The 16,301-nt window shown below is 40.7% G+C and overlaps 6 non-coding genes across 6 annotated transcripts; all 6 read left to right on the top strand.

Moving 5' to 3' along the window:
• Window positions 1–3,347: 3,347 nt before the first annotated feature.
• LOC137494135 (5S ribosomal RNA) lies at window positions 3,348–3,465 on the top strand. Its single transcript, XR_015489650.1, has one exon. It is a non-coding gene; the product is annotated as a 5S ribosomal RNA (ribosomal RNA).
• Window positions 3,466–8,976: 5,511 nt separating this feature from the next.
• On the top strand, window positions 8,977–9,050 carry trnan-guu (transfer RNA asparagine (anticodon GUU)). The gene has a single exon. It is a non-coding gene; the product is annotated as a tRNA-Asn (tRNA).
• A 350-nt stretch (window positions 9,051–9,400) lies between these two features.
• Window positions 9,401–9,474, top strand: trnan-guu (transfer RNA asparagine (anticodon GUU)). The gene has a single exon. It is a non-coding gene; the product is annotated as a tRNA-Asn (tRNA).
• Window positions 9,475–10,258: 784 nt separating this feature from the next.
• Window positions 10,259–10,332, top strand: trnan-guu (transfer RNA asparagine (anticodon GUU)). The gene has a single exon. It is a non-coding gene; the product is annotated as a tRNA-Asn (tRNA).
• A 591-nt stretch (window positions 10,333–10,923) lies between these two features.
• Window positions 10,924–10,996, top strand: trnak-cuu (transfer RNA lysine (anticodon CUU)). The gene has a single exon. It is a non-coding gene; the product is annotated as a tRNA-Lys (tRNA).
• Window positions 10,997–13,798: 2,802 nt separating this feature from the next.
• On the top strand, window positions 13,799–13,872 carry trnan-auu (transfer RNA asparagine (anticodon AUU)). The gene has a single exon. It is a non-coding gene; the product is annotated as a tRNA-Asn (tRNA).
• Window positions 13,873–16,301: the final 2,429 nt, after the last annotated feature.

Below are 16,301 nucleotides of genomic sequence, written 5' to 3'. Positions count from 1 at the left end.
ATATGTTCTGGTATTTGAGAGATCATGGTGTTTCTGTAGAAGTTCTCTCACTCTTTTAGCGTTTTGAAGAATGTTGTTGCAAAATTTTATGTCAACTTTATCGAAAATAGCTGCAATTACAAACATATGCCATAGTCCAGCCCCCATCATGAAAGTGAGTACATACATGACGAGGTGGAAAAGTCCATCGAATCTCATCCTTGTCGTTCAAATGCTCTGGCGTTTGAAAGAGGCCGGTGCTTCCGTGGAAGGTGTTTTACTCGCACGCTCTTATCTTTTTGAAGGATGTTGTTGCAAACTTTAACGTCATCTTTACCGAAAATAGCAGCAAATACATACAGAAATGCTATAGTCCAGCCCCCAACAGGAAAGTAAGTACATACATGACGGGGTGGCCGAGTCCATCGAATCCCATTTTTGTCGTTCATTTGATCTTTCGTTCATACGGCAAAACTGAAAGTCATCTTACCGAAAATAGTTGCTGAAACATACATATACAATTATGTGCCAAAGTCCGGCCTCCACTAGAGAAAAAGGAAAATACATGACGTGTTGGCCGTGTGGTTAACGTGATGGACTGCTAGTCCATTATGCTCAGCATGAGTGGGTTTGAAACCCATCCTCGTCGCTCATTTGATTCGGCATTCGAGAGATCATGGTGTTTCTGTAGAATTTCGTTTATTCTCATTATTTTAGCCTTTTAAAGGATGTTGTTGCAAAATTTAATGTCATCTTTTTCGAAAATAGCTGAAAATACAAACATATATGCCATAGTCCAGCTCCCATCATGAAAGTAAGTACATACATGACTAGGTGGAAGAGTCCATCGAATCCCATCCTTGTCGTTCAAAAGCTCTGGCGTTTGAAAGAGGCCGGTGCTTCTGTGGAAGGTGTTTTACTCGCACGCTCTTATCGTTTTGAAGGATGTTGTTGCAAAATGTAACGTCATCTTTACCGAAAATAGCAGCCAATATATACAGAAATGTCGTAGTCCAGCCCCCAACAGGAAAGTGAGTACATACATGACGGGGTGGCCGAGTCCATCGAATCCCATTTTTACGTTCATTTGCTCTGTCGATCATACGGCAAAATTGAAAGTCATCTTACCGAAAATAGTTGCAGAAACATACATATACAAATATGTGCCACAGTCCGGCCTCCCCCATAGAAGAAGGATAGTCTGTGACGAGGTGGCCGAGTGGTTAAGGCGATGGACTGCTAATCCATTGTGCTCTGCATGCGTGGGTTCGAATTTGAGAGATCATGGTGTTTCTGTAGAAATTCTCTCACTCTTACAGCGTTTTAAAGGATGTTGTTGCTAAATTTTATGTCAACTTTATCGGAAATAGCTGCAAATACAAACATATGCCATAGTCCAGCCCCCATCATGAAAGTGAGTACATACATGACGAGGTGGAAGAGTCCATCGAATCCCATCCTTGTCGTTCAAATGCTCTGGCGTTTGAAAGAGGTCGGTGCTTCCGTGGAAGTTGTTTTACTCGCAGACTCTTATCGTTTTGAAGGATGTTGTTGAAAATTTAACGTCATCTTTACCGAAAATAGCAGCAAATACATACAGAAATCCTATATTCCAGCCCATATCAGGAAAGTGAGTACATACATGACGAGGTGGAAGGTTCCATCAAATCCCATCCTTGTTGTTCAAATGCTTTGGCATTTGAAAGAGCCTGGTGCTTCCGTGGAAGGTGTTTTACTCGCACGCTCTTGTCGTTTTGAAGGATGTTGTTGCAAAATTTAAAATCATCTTTACCGAAAATAGCAGCAAATACATACAGAAATCCTATAGTCCAGCCCATATCCGGAAAGTGAGTACATACATAACGAGGTGCCCGAGTCCATCGAATCCCATTCTTGTCGTTCTTATGCTCTGTCGTTCATATGGCAAAACTGAAAGTCATCTTACCGACAATAGTTGCAGAAACATATGTAACCCTAGTGAAATAGTTAAAGTATAATCATATTATTATTATATCTACAAGTCTTTATAAATATGATAAACAAAATAAAATTCATGTATACAAATGTAGTTTGAGGTAAAGTAACAACCAATCGTAAGAGCGGGTTGTTAGCTCCGCCCCTTCCAGCTTGCCACAGAGAGAGAGCAGAGACGAGACCGGTTGGCAAAATAATAGAGGAGCAAACTTGAACAAAAAGATTAAAATACAGTATGTTATGATTCCCAAACAGTTTAAAAGTGATTGTAGTTGTACTAAATCAAGTTGTACCTGCAAAAGTGTTAGTGTATTTAAGAGTGTGTTGAAGTCAGACTGCATGTTGCATTGCGTTTACAGTGCGCTGACGCCATTTTGCAATCGCGTGTGTGTGAGAAGACCATAGAGTGATATAGACATCGCGAATTTGACAGGTATTCCATTATATTAGCTCATTTTATGGTATACATGTGTGTGTATATGTGTTTTATTTGTTCTATGTGTTGTATATTTTGTATTTTTTTTTTAATTATTTTGAACATATTAAACTTATTTATATATTCTGGTCTGTGATCAGGCCAGGTTTTTTTCTGAGGACATTTTTCCAGTTTCACTGGATTCCTTGTATTGATGGCGAGCCTCCTACGTCGACCTGGAAAATTGTGAAGTACACATATTTCAATTTATCCTCATTTCACCGGATAAAGCAAGAATTTGTCAAAATGTTAATTCCTTTATTGGACTGCAATTTTTAAATACAGCTCTAAGGACTGATTTTCTTAGAGGGAAAAAACAGAACTTTATCTGAATTGAACTCATTTCACCAATTTCAGAGTGAACAACGACACTGATTTATTTGTGTTGTTTTATGGATTCTTTTGTTTTCACTTGAATTCATTTATTGTGGTTTGTGTTTGATTTAAAATAATTGTAAAGTGGGTGCACCCTGGGGTTGTGTATAAATAGTTATGTTACTGATGTAAGTATTGTTTACTAAGAAAAATAAGAAAAGGAAAAAATTCATATAATCTAAAGTAAAATTATTTTTGTATTTAAAACATTCAGTTTGTCTTTGGTTATTGCTCAGTTTCACCCCCACCCCCTTTTACTTACCTTGTAATCTTCTGGTTTTATTGTCTGGTCCAATAATAAATAAATATAGTACACCTGTTACACTTGGATGGGAGACCGCCTGGAAATACCAGGTGCTGTAAGCTTTTCGAAGTCTTTCATTTGGCAGCTGATACACTTCCCCGTGTCACAGCTTTGCTGCCATTATTTTTTCTTGCCTTCAAGGGCATTGTTTCTGTCGGTGCTGAGTCGATGCCAGCTGAGCTGCGCTCGGTCCCTGGTGCTGCGCCTGTTTTAAATAGCCAACTCTTTACAGACTCTCTTGCTTACGGCCATACCACCCTGGAAATGCCCGATCTCATCTGAACTCGGAAGTAAAGCAGGGTCGGCCTGGTTAGTACTTGGATGGGAGACCGCCTGGCAATACCAGGTGCTGTAAGCTTTTCAAATCCTTCATTTGTGTTACTACCTCTTTGATGTTAGTCTAGGGTAAAAGTAATAACATTTAAAAGGTGTGGTACTGTTACAAGATGATGGGTGAAAGTAAAAGACACAAACAGTAAAACTGCCAACAAAAGTCATTTAATGTACAAAAAAGTGAAATCAGAATAATACCCAAATATGTATACAATAAGAAAAAAATATTTACAATAATAAAGTAATAAATTAAATAAAGTATCAAACAAAATTAGGTCAACTTAGGAGTAAGGGGAGGCTAGTGAAGCCAAATCAAAGAAATTAATATAACAAAACAATTCTAACTCATAAGCAAACCCCTTACCTCGCTAGAAGCATAAAAAGAATTCTATTCTGAACTAAAACAAAACAAATACAATTGGCATTCACTTCCTTACCTGGGGCCTGTTTCAGTAAGGAGTTTCAAACAACTCGGAGTTTAAACTTGAACTCTGAGTTGATTTACAGAGAGATTAAAAACGTTTTGGTTTTAGAATAGCTGATCAGAATAGTTAGATCAATCATCTTTGAGTAGACCAACTCAGAGTTGAGCGCGCACACTGTGACTATAAAAAGACATTATCAATGGAGCGCAGATATTACGAGTGACAATGACAACATCTTAAAAAAAGAGATCACCATTTCTTTCTCCAGCTGAACTTGATCTGCTCATGCAAAGTTATAGCAAATATAAATGTATATATTTAAAAAGAAGCAACCATCAGTGAAACAGAGACAGTTAGCCTGGGAAAACAGCTGCTCAAGTTAAAGCATAATTTTTAATTTAAAGTATTTAAATATTTAAGTATAATAAAATGAGTAATGTAATGTGTGACGTTTATAAAATGTTTCTAAACTTTTATACACGTTTATCAGTTTTAATAGATTTAACAGTGCACTTGTGTGTCTGCCTTTTTATTGATCAAGTGATAGAGGTTGATAACATTTAGAAGGTAAGCAGTGCTAAAAATACTTTTTAGAAAGAAAAGTAATCCTATTAAGCTAGTAACAGTACATGTCGAAGGTTAAGCTAATTCTTTATGAAAAAAGAACAAGCCATTCTCGTACGTGACTTTGTTCTGTGTGTGACAAAAATGTAGGCAATATCTATGTTTCCATCCAAATATATTACATAAATTTGTGCAAAACTGGAATAACGCCTAAAAGATGCGAATAAAGCAGCGTTTTCATCCAACAAGTCAAGAGAACACAATCGTCACTTCCTGATTAACTTGCGCCAAATATCAACAGTAAAAACAGAATTTACTGTGGTAGAAGAAGCTGTGTCAATAATTGTTTATTTAATAAATGTACTTGCACCTCAGAAGACAATGCTGACACACAATGAACACGTGGGGGCGTTTGAAGCCATGAGACGCGGAGATCTTGACATGCTCCAGACGCTCAGAGGTAATTAATAATATACAATAATACTGAAACAGTTAAGGCATTTTAGATTGACTAAAACAACATTTAAGATGTTCTGCATTGTGCTCAGTCTGCTGGTTTGTCCATTCACACACATTTTCATCATCATCTCTAACAAACCTTTTTTTAATGTACATACTGTAATTTGTTAAGTGTTTCCTTCGTAGTTCATGCGCATCTTTTCTAATCAAATAAAAGTTTAACCTACTCAGTTATGCACATGTTTTATTATGCGTATTTTCAAAAGTTATGTGAATCATGACGTTTCAGCTCTTCGGCAGCTGCTGCAGAGATCAACCTATCTCTGTCTATTCTATCTAGTTACACATGTCTCTCTATATACAAATACACTTGTTAAACTTTTCATCTGCACCAAGACTCACGACAACTTCATCCTATGCTGTTTCTTTAACCTGCAAATGTTTATTTTACACATTTTATATAGTACTGTATGCTTTTTAAGCAAACTGATATGAGAAGCATCTACAGTCAGAAGACAATCGCCTGTGATGTCATGTCATTTGTTTTTTTGATTGTCAGGTTGCTGTAGACCTAGTTATAATCATATTTATACAATATAGTTATAAAGATATTTATACATGATCAAACTAGTGTTACTTTCTCCGTTTCCGTAATGTCAAGCGGCAGAATAACAGCTCGTTAATTCATGCTCGTGCAGATGATGAGACGGACAAAAGTAACCAATGCATGCCATTCTTTTACTTATTTTCATGTTGTCAGTATCACAGTGCAAACAGCTCCTGGTAGGAATAACTCGAGTGAACATAAAACAAAGCTCATGCCTCGCTCTGACGCGCTGCTGCTGCGTGCGGTATGAAAGCTCTAATCTGTTAACATGGACGCCGAAAACACACGCACTGCTCACCCTCTGCTCACGCACCGCTGACGCTTGCGGTGTGAAACAGGCGTTATGTAGAGATTATATAATGACAAATTAACAACCTTTTTCCCGATTTTTTCTAAACAGGTTGCTGAAGGTGTGAGGCTGGCCGGATTAACTTGACAGTCAATATAGGGGTGTAAAACGGCCTGGAGCTAGGCCCAGGCCGATAGGGGGATAAAACACCAAAAGGGGATATCTGATATCTAATTGGAGTGTGTAAGCATATATTGGTGTGGGAGCTGAACACGCTGCAACACCAATGCATGAGGCCAACTGTATATTAGATACAGGGCAACACAAAAAGGGGAACCGAAAACCATGTTAAATTCTAAAATAGAAAGAGAAAATAAGACTGATTTACTAGCAGATGACAATCTGACAGAAAGTGTGTGATTAAGTGTGTATGGACGTTTCCCAGAGATGGGTTACAGCTAGAAGCATACGCTGTGTAAAACATATGATGAATAAGTTGGCGATTCATTCCACTATGGTGGCCCCAGATTAATAAAGGAACTAAGCCTTAAAGAAAATGAATGAATGAATTAATTAATTGGACAAATTAGATTGGAGAAAATTTAGGAAAAATTAAATGAATAATTACATTTTAAAATTATTTTATTTTACACACGTTAGTTTTTTTAAAAGTTTTTTTTTTATTATTTTTATTCTTTTATTTTAGACAGAATTTTTTTTATCTTTTATGAGAAGACATTCTTTATGTTTTTTTATTATATTTTAGTTTAAGAAATTTTTATGCTTTTTATCTTTTATTTTAAGACATTTGTATGTTTTTTTCGTAATCTTATATTTCAAGACATTTTAAGATTATTTTATTTTAAACACATCATTATGAGTTTAAGATTCTTTTATTTAAACACATTTTTGAAGATTATTTTAGTTTGAGGCATTGTTGTTTTTAAATCTTTCATTTAAAGACACTTTAAGATTTTTATTTTAAGCCATTGTGGTTTTTGAACCTTTTATTTGAAGAGATTCTTAAGATTTTTATTTTATTTTAATCACATTGTTGTGTTTTTGATTTTCCCATTTTAAGACATTGAGGAAAAAAAAAGGAATCTAGTTTAAATATGTTTGAATTTTGGTTTTAATCATTTGATGACGAGTTTGAGTTGTTAGTTTAATAACATTGTTTAAGTTCGATTAAGTACAATTAAGTTCTGAATCTTTCATTTCAATAATTGTTGAGTTGAATCCTACTTTGAAGTTGTTAATTTTTCATCCTAAATCTCAATTGTAATTTTTGTGCTGTAATAAATTTAAAATGTTGAAATTCAGTTTGAACTATTCATGGGGATTATAATTTTGTATTAGTGAATTTCTAATTCCAATCACAAGTGTTTTCACAGGTGTTAATCTTTGATCGTAATTATACAGTGGGATTTTTAATTAGAGCATATCTTTATGGGTGTGGATTTCCTTTTAATCAGATTTTTATTTTTTTATGTTGGAGTTTTTAAATTTTGTTTACATTTTTATTATTGTCATTCTTATTCTAATTTTGTTGGGGAAGAAGAAGAAAAAAATTACCTTTATTGATAAAGTGTATAAGAATGGAAAATTTTAATGATTGGTTAATTGGAAGTTAATAAGAGTGCTGGGAGTAATAAGCCTAAATATAGCAAATAAAATCCTTATTAAAAGAAGATATCGGAGTGACTTCAAGAGGGAAGAGACTGCACCACTGAAGAGGAGAACCAAGAGTGTAGAAATTATAACCTGAATCTAAAAAAGTTAAAGAAATTTAGATGAAAAGGGTTTTAGGCATCATCTAACATAATGAATGAGCACTATAATGTTAACGATTGTTTTGAATAAGAGGTAAAACAAAGATTTAGGCAAAGGCCTGCAGTAATGACAATGGGACATTTTTGTGGGGATTTGATTATCTGTTTTTGTTTTTGTCTGCTCCAGAGAGGAGCAGAAAAGGGGAATTGTTGGAGAAAATGAATTTATTTTCATTACTTTTGTGTTTTTTTTTATTAGGAAAATGTTTAGACTAACAACAGATTAATCAATCTTTTCTATTGTATTATAAAACATCTTGACCAGACAAACTTCCTATTTTTTACTGTGCTGCATACTTTTTAGAAGAACTGCTGACAAGTGGAAAAAGCAGAATAAGAATAAATTTATGTTTGTTCCAGAACTATAGTCTAGACATGTCACAAGTTGTCATGATGCTTGTAGAAGTGTGAAATATATTAAAGATGCACGGAAGTGTTCAGTTCTGGTATGCAGAGAAAGGTTTCAGAAAGAGGAAGTAATGTCCAGGGGTTACAAAGGGCCAAGGGATTGCAGAATGACTGATAAGTGACGTTAAACCAAAACTCCACCTGTTAAGGTCAGTTGTGTATATATGCTGGAGTCAGGAAATGTATGTTAGTTGCGAACATCTTGAATGTAATTCTTGTATTGCATTGGGGTAACGTAACCCAGAGCTCTGTCATCGAATTATTCATTTGTATCTAATAAATTACTAATATTTTTAGCACTGAAGAAAACCCTCTCCAGACCTTTTCTTATTGAACACGCATGGAATTGGCAAAATATTCCAACAGTAGAGCATGAGACTCTTAATCTCAGAGTCCTGGGTTCGAGCCCCACGTTGGGCGTTTCTGTTACTTTTCTCTCTCTCTCTCAGCAAACTTACATTAGGATTCATATAGCAGACCTTTTGAGACAAAGTTACGCCTTTCTTCCACTGTAGGTGATCTTTCCTTAAGTCTCTGTGGCGCAATAGGTTAGCGCGTTCTGCTGTTATCTGAAAGGTTGGTGGTTCAAGCCCACCCAGAATCGAATTCGGTATTTTGCTGCCTTGCAACTGCTAACACGTGCACTGGGCATAGATCCTGGGCCACATTCTGTCCAATGTTACAAGATGAAATCAGGATTTAGCAGAAGATTGTCACGGGTAGGGAAGGTATTACTGTAAACGGTGTCTAGCTCTTGAAAGGACTCCTCATCAGCTCGTCTAGTTCAGTCAGTAGAGCATGAGACCCTTAATCTCAGGGTCGTGGGTTCGAGCCCCACGTTGCGTGTTTCTGTTGCCTCTCTCTCTCTCAGCAAACTTTCATTAGGGTTTATATAGCAGACCTTTTGAAACAAAGTTCCGCCTTTCTACCACTGTAAGTGACCTCTTACTAAGTCTCTGTGGCGCAATCGGTTAGCGCGTTCGGCTGTTAACTGAAAGGTTGGTGGTTCAAGCCCACCCAGGGACGATTTAGGCATTTTGCTGCCTTGCAACTGCTAACACGTGCACTGGGCATATATCCTGGGCCACATTCTGTCCAGTGTTACAAGATGAAATCAGGATTTAGCAGAAGATTGTCACGGGTAGGGAAGGTATAACTGAAAACGGTGTCTTGCTCTTGAAAGAGCTTTACATCAGCCCGGCTAGCTCAGTCGGTAGAACATGAGACTCTTAATGTCAGTGTAGTGGGTTCGAGCCCCACGTTGGGCGTTTCTGTTACTTATCTCTCTCTCTCAGCAAACTTACATTAGAGTTCATATTGCAGACCTTTTGAAACAAAGTTCCGGCTTTCTACCACTGTAGGTGACTTTTCCCTAAGTCTCTGTGGCGCAATCGGTTAGCGCGTTCGGCTGTTAACTGAAAGGTTGGTGGTTCAAGCCCACCCAGGGACGAACTAGGCATTTTGCTGCCTTGCAACTGCTAACACGTGCACTGGGCATATATCCAGGGCCACATTCTGTCCAGCGTTACAAGATGAAATCAGGATTTAGCAGAAGATTGTCACGGGTAGGGAAGGTATTCCTGTAAACGGTGTCTAGCTCTTGAAAGGACTCCTCATCAGCTCGTCTAGTTCAGTCGGTAGAGCATAAGACTCTTAATGTCAGGGTTGTGGGTTCGAGCCCCACGATGGGTGTTTCTGTTACTTTTCTCTCTCTCTCTCTCTCTCAGCAAACTTTCATTAGGGTTTATATAGCAGACCTTTTGAAACAAAGTTCCGGCTTTCTACCACTGTAGGTGACCTTTCCCTAAGTCTCTGTGGCGCAATCGGTTAGCGCGTTCTGCTGTTAACTGTAAGGTTGGTGGTTCAAGCCCACCCAGAATCGAATTAGGCATTTTGCTGCCTTGCAACTGCTAACACGTGCACTGGGCATATATCCTGGGCCACATTCTGTCCAGCCTTACAAGATGAAATCAGGATTTAGCAGAAGATTGTCACGGGTAGGGAAGGTATTACTGAAAACGGTGTCTAGCTCTTGAAAGAGCTTTGCATCAGCCCGGCTAGCTCAGTCGGTAGAGCATGAGACTCTTAATGTCAGGGTAGTGCGTTCGAGCCCCACGTTGGGCGTTTCTGTTACTTTTCTCTCTCTCTCTCAGCAAACTTACATTAGGGTTCATATGGCAGACCTTTTGAAACAGAGTTCTGGCTTTCTACCACTGTAGGTGACCTTTCCCTAAGTCTCTGTGGCGCAATCGGTTAGCGCGTTCGGCTGTTAACTGAAAGGTTGGTGGTTCAAGCCCACCCAGGGACGAACTAGGCATTTTGCTGCCTTGCAACTGCTAACACGTGCACTGGGCATATATCCAGGGCCACATTCTGTCCAGCATTACAAGATGAAATCAGGATTTAGCAGAAGATTGTCACGGGTAGGGAAGCTATTACTGTAAACGGTGTCTAGCTCTTGAAAGAGCTCCTCATCAACTCAGCTAGTTCAGTCAGTAGAGCATGAGACCCTTAATCTCAGAGTCGTGGGTTCGAGCCCCACGTTGCGTGTTTCTGTTGCCTCTCTCTCTCTCAGCAAACTTTTAATAGGGTTTATATAGCAGACCTTTTGAAACAAAGTTCTGCCTTTCTACCACTGTAAGTGACTTCTTACTAAGTCTCTGTGGTGCAATCAGTTAGCACGTTCGGCTGTTAACTGAAAGGTTGGAAGTTCAAGCCCCTCCAGGGACGAATTAGGCATTTTGCTGCCTTGTAACTGCTAATACGTGCACTGGGCATATATCCTGGGCCACATTCTGTCCAGTGTTACAAGATGAAATCAGGATTTAGCACAAGATTGTCACGGGTAGGGAAGGTATTACTGAAAACAGTGTCTAGCTCATGAAAGAGCTTTGCATCAGCCCGGCTAGCTCAGTCGGTAGAGCATGAGACTCTTAATCTCAGGGTCGTGGGTTCGAGCCCCACGTTGGGCGTATCTGTTACTTTTCTCTCTCTCTCTCAGCAAACTTACATTAGGGTTCATATAGCAGACCTTTCGAGACAAAGTTACGCCTTCTACCACTGTAGGTGACCTTTCCCTAAGTCTATGTAGGGAAGGTATTACTGTAAATGGTGTCTAACTCTTCAAATGACGCCTCATCAGTTCCCTAGCTCAGTCGGAAGAGCATGAGACTTTATCTCAGGGTCGTAGGTTCGAGCCCCATGTTGTGCATTTCTGTTGCCTCTTTCTCTCAGCAAACTTTCATTAGGGTTCCTATAGCAGACCTTTTGAAACAAAGTTCCGCCTTTCTACCACTGTAGGTGAGCTCCTACTAAGACTCTGTGGCCAATCGGTTAGCACGTTCGGCTGTTAACTGAAAGGTTGGTGGTTCAAGCCCACCCAGGGACGATTTAGGCATTTTGCTGCCTTGCAACTGCTAACATGTGCACTGGGCATATATCTTTGGCCACATTCTGTCCAGCGTTACAAGATGAAATCAGGATTTAGCAGAAGATTGTCACGGAAAGGGAAGGTATTACTGAAAACAGTGTCTAGCTCTTGAAAGAGCTTTGCATCAGCCCGGCTAGCTCAGTCGGTAGAGCATTAGACTCTTAATCTCAGGGTCGTGGATTCGAGCCCCAAGTTGGCCGTCTCTGTTTCTTTTCTCTCTCTCAGCAAACTTACATTAGGGTTCTTATAGCAGACCTTTTGAGACAAAGTTCTGCCTTTCTACCACTGTAGGTGACCTTTACCTAAGTCTCTGTGGCGCAATAGGTTAGCGTGTTCGGCTGTTAACTGAAATGTTGGAGGTTCAAGCCCACCCAGGGACGAATTAGGCATTTTGCTGCCTTGCAACTGCTAACACATGCACTGGACATAGATCCTGGGCCACATTCTGTCCAGCGTTACAAGATGAAATCAGGATTTAGCAGAAGATTCTCACGGGTAGGGAAGGTATTACTGTAAACGGTGTCTAGCTCTTGAAAAAGCTCCTCATCCACCCGGCTAGCTCAGTCGTTAGAGCATGAGACTCTTAATCTCAGAGTCCTGGGTTAGATCCCCACGTTGGGCATTTCTGTTGCCTCTCTCAGCAAACTTTCATTAGGGTTCATATAGCAGACCTTTTGAAACAAAGTTACGCCTTTCTACCACTGTAGGTGACATCTTCCTAAGTCTCTGTGGCGCAATCGGTTAGCACGTTCGGCTGTTAACTGAAAGGTTGGTGGTTCAAGCCCACCCAGGGACGAATTAGGCATTTTGCTGCCTTGCAACTGCTAACACATGCACTGGACATAGATCCTGGGCCACATTCTGTCCAGCGTTACAAGATGAAATCAGGATTTAGCGTAAGATTGTCATGGGTAGGGAAGGTATTACTGTAAACGGTGTCCAGCTCTTGAAAGGGCTCCTCATCAGCTCAGCTAGTTCAGTCGGTAGAGCATAGGCCCTCAATCTCAGGGTCGTGGGTTCGAGCCCCACGTTGAGTGTTTCTGTTGCCTCTCTCTCTCTCAGCAAACTTTCATTAGGGTTCCTATAGCAGACCTTTTGAAACAAAGTTCCGCCTTTCTACCACTGTAGGTGACTTCTTACTAAGTCTCTGTGGCGCAATCAGTTAATGCGTTCGGCTGTTAACTGAAAGGTTGGTGGTTCAAGCCCAACCAGGGACAAATTAGGCATTTTGCTGCCTTGCAACACTAACACATATACTGGGCATATGTCCAGGGCCACATTCTGTCCAGCGTTACAAGATGAAATCAGGATTTAGCAGAAGATTGTCACGGGTAGGGAAGGTATTACTGTAAACGGTGTCTAGTTCTAGAAAGGGCTCCTCATCAGCTCAGCTAGTTCAGTCCGTAGAGCATGAGACCCTTAATCTCAGGGTCGTGGGTTCGAGCCCCACGTTGGGCGTTTCTGTTACTTTGGGTAATTCGACCTTTTGAAACAAAGTTCCGCCTATCTACCACTGTAGGTGACATTTCCCTAAGTCTCTGTGGCGCAATCGGGTAGCGCGTTCGGATGTTAACTGAAATGTTGGACGTTCAAGCCCTCCCAGGGACGAGTTAGGCATTTTGTTGCCTAGCAACTGCTAACACATGCACTGGACATACATCCTGGGCCACATTCTGTCCAGCGTTACAAGATGAAATCAGGATTTAGCAGAAGATTCTCACGGGTAGGGAAGGTATTACTGTAAACGGTGTCTAGCTCTTGAAAAAGCTCCTCATCCACCCGGCTAGCTCAGTCGTTAGAGCATGAGACTCTTAATCTCAGAGTCCTGGGTTAGATCCCCACGTTGGGCATTTCTGTTGCCTCTCTCTCAGCAAACTTTCATTAGGGTTCATGTAGCAGACCTTTTGAAACAAAGTTCCGCCTATCTACCACTGTAGGTGACCTCTTACTAAGTCTCTGTGGCGCAATAGGTTAGCGCGTTCGACTGTTAACTGAAAGGTTGGTGGTTCAAGCCCACCCGGGGACGGATTAGGCATTTTGCTGCCTTGCAACTGCTAACACGTACACTGGGCATATATCCAGGGCCACATTCTGTCCAGCGTTACAAGATGAAATCAGGATTTAGCAGAAGATTGTCACGGGTAGGGAAGGTATTACTGTAAACGGTGTCTAGTTCTAGAAAGGGCTCCTCATCAGCTCAGCTAGTTCAGTCTGTAGAGCATGAGACCCTTAATCTCAGGGTCGTGGGTTCGAGCCCCACATTGGGCATTTCTGTTACTTTGCCTAATTCGACCTTTTGAAACAAAGTTCCGCCTATCTACCACTGTAGGTGACCTCTTACTAAGTCTCTGTGGCGCAATCGGTTAGTGCATTCGGCTATTAACTGAAAGGTTGGTGGTTCAAGCCCACCCAAGGACAAATCAGGCATTTTGCTGCCTTGCAAATGCTAACACGTGCACTGGACATAGATCCTGGGCCACATTCTGTCCAGCGTTACAAGATGAAATCAGGATTTAGCAGAATATTCTCACGGGTAGGGAAGGTATTATTGTAAATGGTGTCTAGCTCTTGAAAAAGCTCCTCATCCACCCGGCTAGCTTAGTCGTTAGAGCATGAGACTCTTAATCTCAGAGTCCTGGGTTAGATCCCCACGTTGGGCATTTCTGTTGCCTCTCTCTCTCAGCAAACTTTCATTAGGGTTCATATAGCAGACCTTTTGAGACAAAGTTACGCCTTTCTACCACTGTAGGTGACCTTTCTCTAAGTCTCTGTGGCGCTATCGGTTAGCGTGTTTGGCTGTTAACTGATAGGTACTGAAAACGGTGTCTAGCTCTTGAAAGAGCTTCTCATCAGCCTGGCTAGCTCAGTCGGTAGAGCATGAGACTCTTACATTTACATTTAGTCATTTAGCAGACGCTTTTATCCAAAGCGACTTTCAAATGAGGACAAGGAAGCATTTTACACAACTATAAGAGCAACAATGAATAAGTGCTATAGGCAAGTTTCAGGTCTGTAAAGTGTAAGAAGGAAAGTATAAGTAGTATTTTATTTATTTATTAATTTTTTTGTACAGTTAGTGTGATATCTAGAGAGGCAATTGCAGATTAGGAAGTGAAGTGGAGACTAAATAGTTGAGTTTTTCGTCGTTTCTTGAAAATAGCGAGTGACTCTGCTGTTCTGATGCAGTTAGGGTTCATTCCACCAACTGGGCAGATTGAGCGTGAGCGTTCGCGAAAGTGATTTCTTCCCTCATTGGGATGGAACCACGAGGCGACGTTTATTCACAGAACGCATGTTTCTGGAGGGCACATAGATCTGCAGAAGTGAGAGCAGATAAGGAGCAAGGCCAGAAGTCACTTTGTAGGCAAACATTAGAGCTTTGAATTTGATGGGAGCAGCAACTGGCAGCCAGTGCAAACGGATGAGCAGCGGAGTGACATGTGCACGTTTAGGTTCATTGAAGACCACTCGTGCTGCTGCGTTCTGAAGCAGTTGAAGAGTCTTGATAGAGTTAATGGAAGCCCAGCTAGTAGAGAGTTGCAGTAATCCAGTTTGGAGAGAACAAGAGCTTGAACAAGGAGTTGAGCTGCATGTTCAGATAAGTAGGGTCAGATCTTTCTGATGTTATAGAGTGCGAATCTGCACGATCGAGCAGTTATGGAAATGTGGTCAGAGAAGTTTAGTTGGTCATCAATCGTTACTCCAAGGCTTTTCACCATTTTGGATGCAGTAATGGTTGCCCCATCCATCTGGATTGAAAAGTTATGGTCTAGAGTCGGGTTGGCAGAAACTACAAGCATTTCCGTTTTTGCGAGGTTCAGCTGAAGATGATGATCTTTCATCCAGTGTGAAATATCCAACAGGCAGGCTGAGATGCGAGCTGGAACCGAGGGATCATCAGGATGAAAAGAGAGGAATAGCTGGGTATCTTCAGCATAGCAGTGGTAGGAGAATCCATGTCTCTGGATGACTGGTCCTAGAGATGACGTGTAGATGGAGAAGAGAAGTCGCCCAAGAACAGAGCCTTGAGGTACCCCAGTGTTTAGATGCTGTAGGTTGGACACCTCTCCCCTCCAAGACACCCTGAATGACCTGTCAGAGAGGTAAGATCTGAACCATTGTTTAACAGTGCCCGCAACGCCCAGTGACTCGAGCGTAGATAGCAGGATCTGGTGGTTGACAGTGTCAAAAGCAGCTGACAAGTCCAGCAAAATAAGGACTAATGATTTTGAGACTGCTTTAGCCAGTCTGAGATCCTCCACGACCGAGAGCAGGGCAGTCTCAGTTGAGTGGCCTTTCTTAAAGCCGGATTGCTTGTTGTCCATGAGATTGTTTTGAGTAAGAAAGTCCAGGACTTGATTGAACACTACTTTCTCCAGAATCTTGGCCAAGAATGGAAGCAGGGATACTGGTCTATAGTTTTCAAGTAGCGTATGGTCCAGGTTGGGTTTCTTTAGCAGTGGGGTTACCCTAGTCTGCTTAAATGAAGTGGGGAATAAACCAGAGTCAAGAGATGTGTTAATTATGTGAGTCAGTGTTGGTATGACTGCAGTAGAGATGGCTTGCAAGAGATGAGAGGGAATGGGATCGAGTGGACAGGCTAGATAGCACGAGTTTGGACACCTCCGACTCAGAGAGCTGAGAAAAAGAGGTGAGTGTGTGTGGTGTTGGTGGTGTATCTTGCGTGTTTGTTGTAGGTGCAGCAAATTGAGCACTGATTTTTGCAGTTTTGGTGCAAAAGAATGTAGCAAAGTCATCAGTAGTAAGTGTGGAGGATACGGGTGGAGGAGGATAGAGGAGGGAGGAAAATATTTTAAAAAGTAGGCGAGGATTTGTGGCATTGTTGA

This window comes from Danio rerio, chromosome 4, assembly GCF_052040795.2.
Source record: "Danio rerio strain M-AB ecotype USA chromosome 4, GRCz13ab, whole genome shotgun sequence".
Taxonomy (NCBI): Eukaryota; Metazoa; Chordata; class Actinopteri; order Cypriniformes; family Danionidae; genus Danio; species Danio rerio.
Note: the sequence above shows the minus strand (reverse complement) of the source record. Positions and strands in the feature narration are given on the sequence as shown.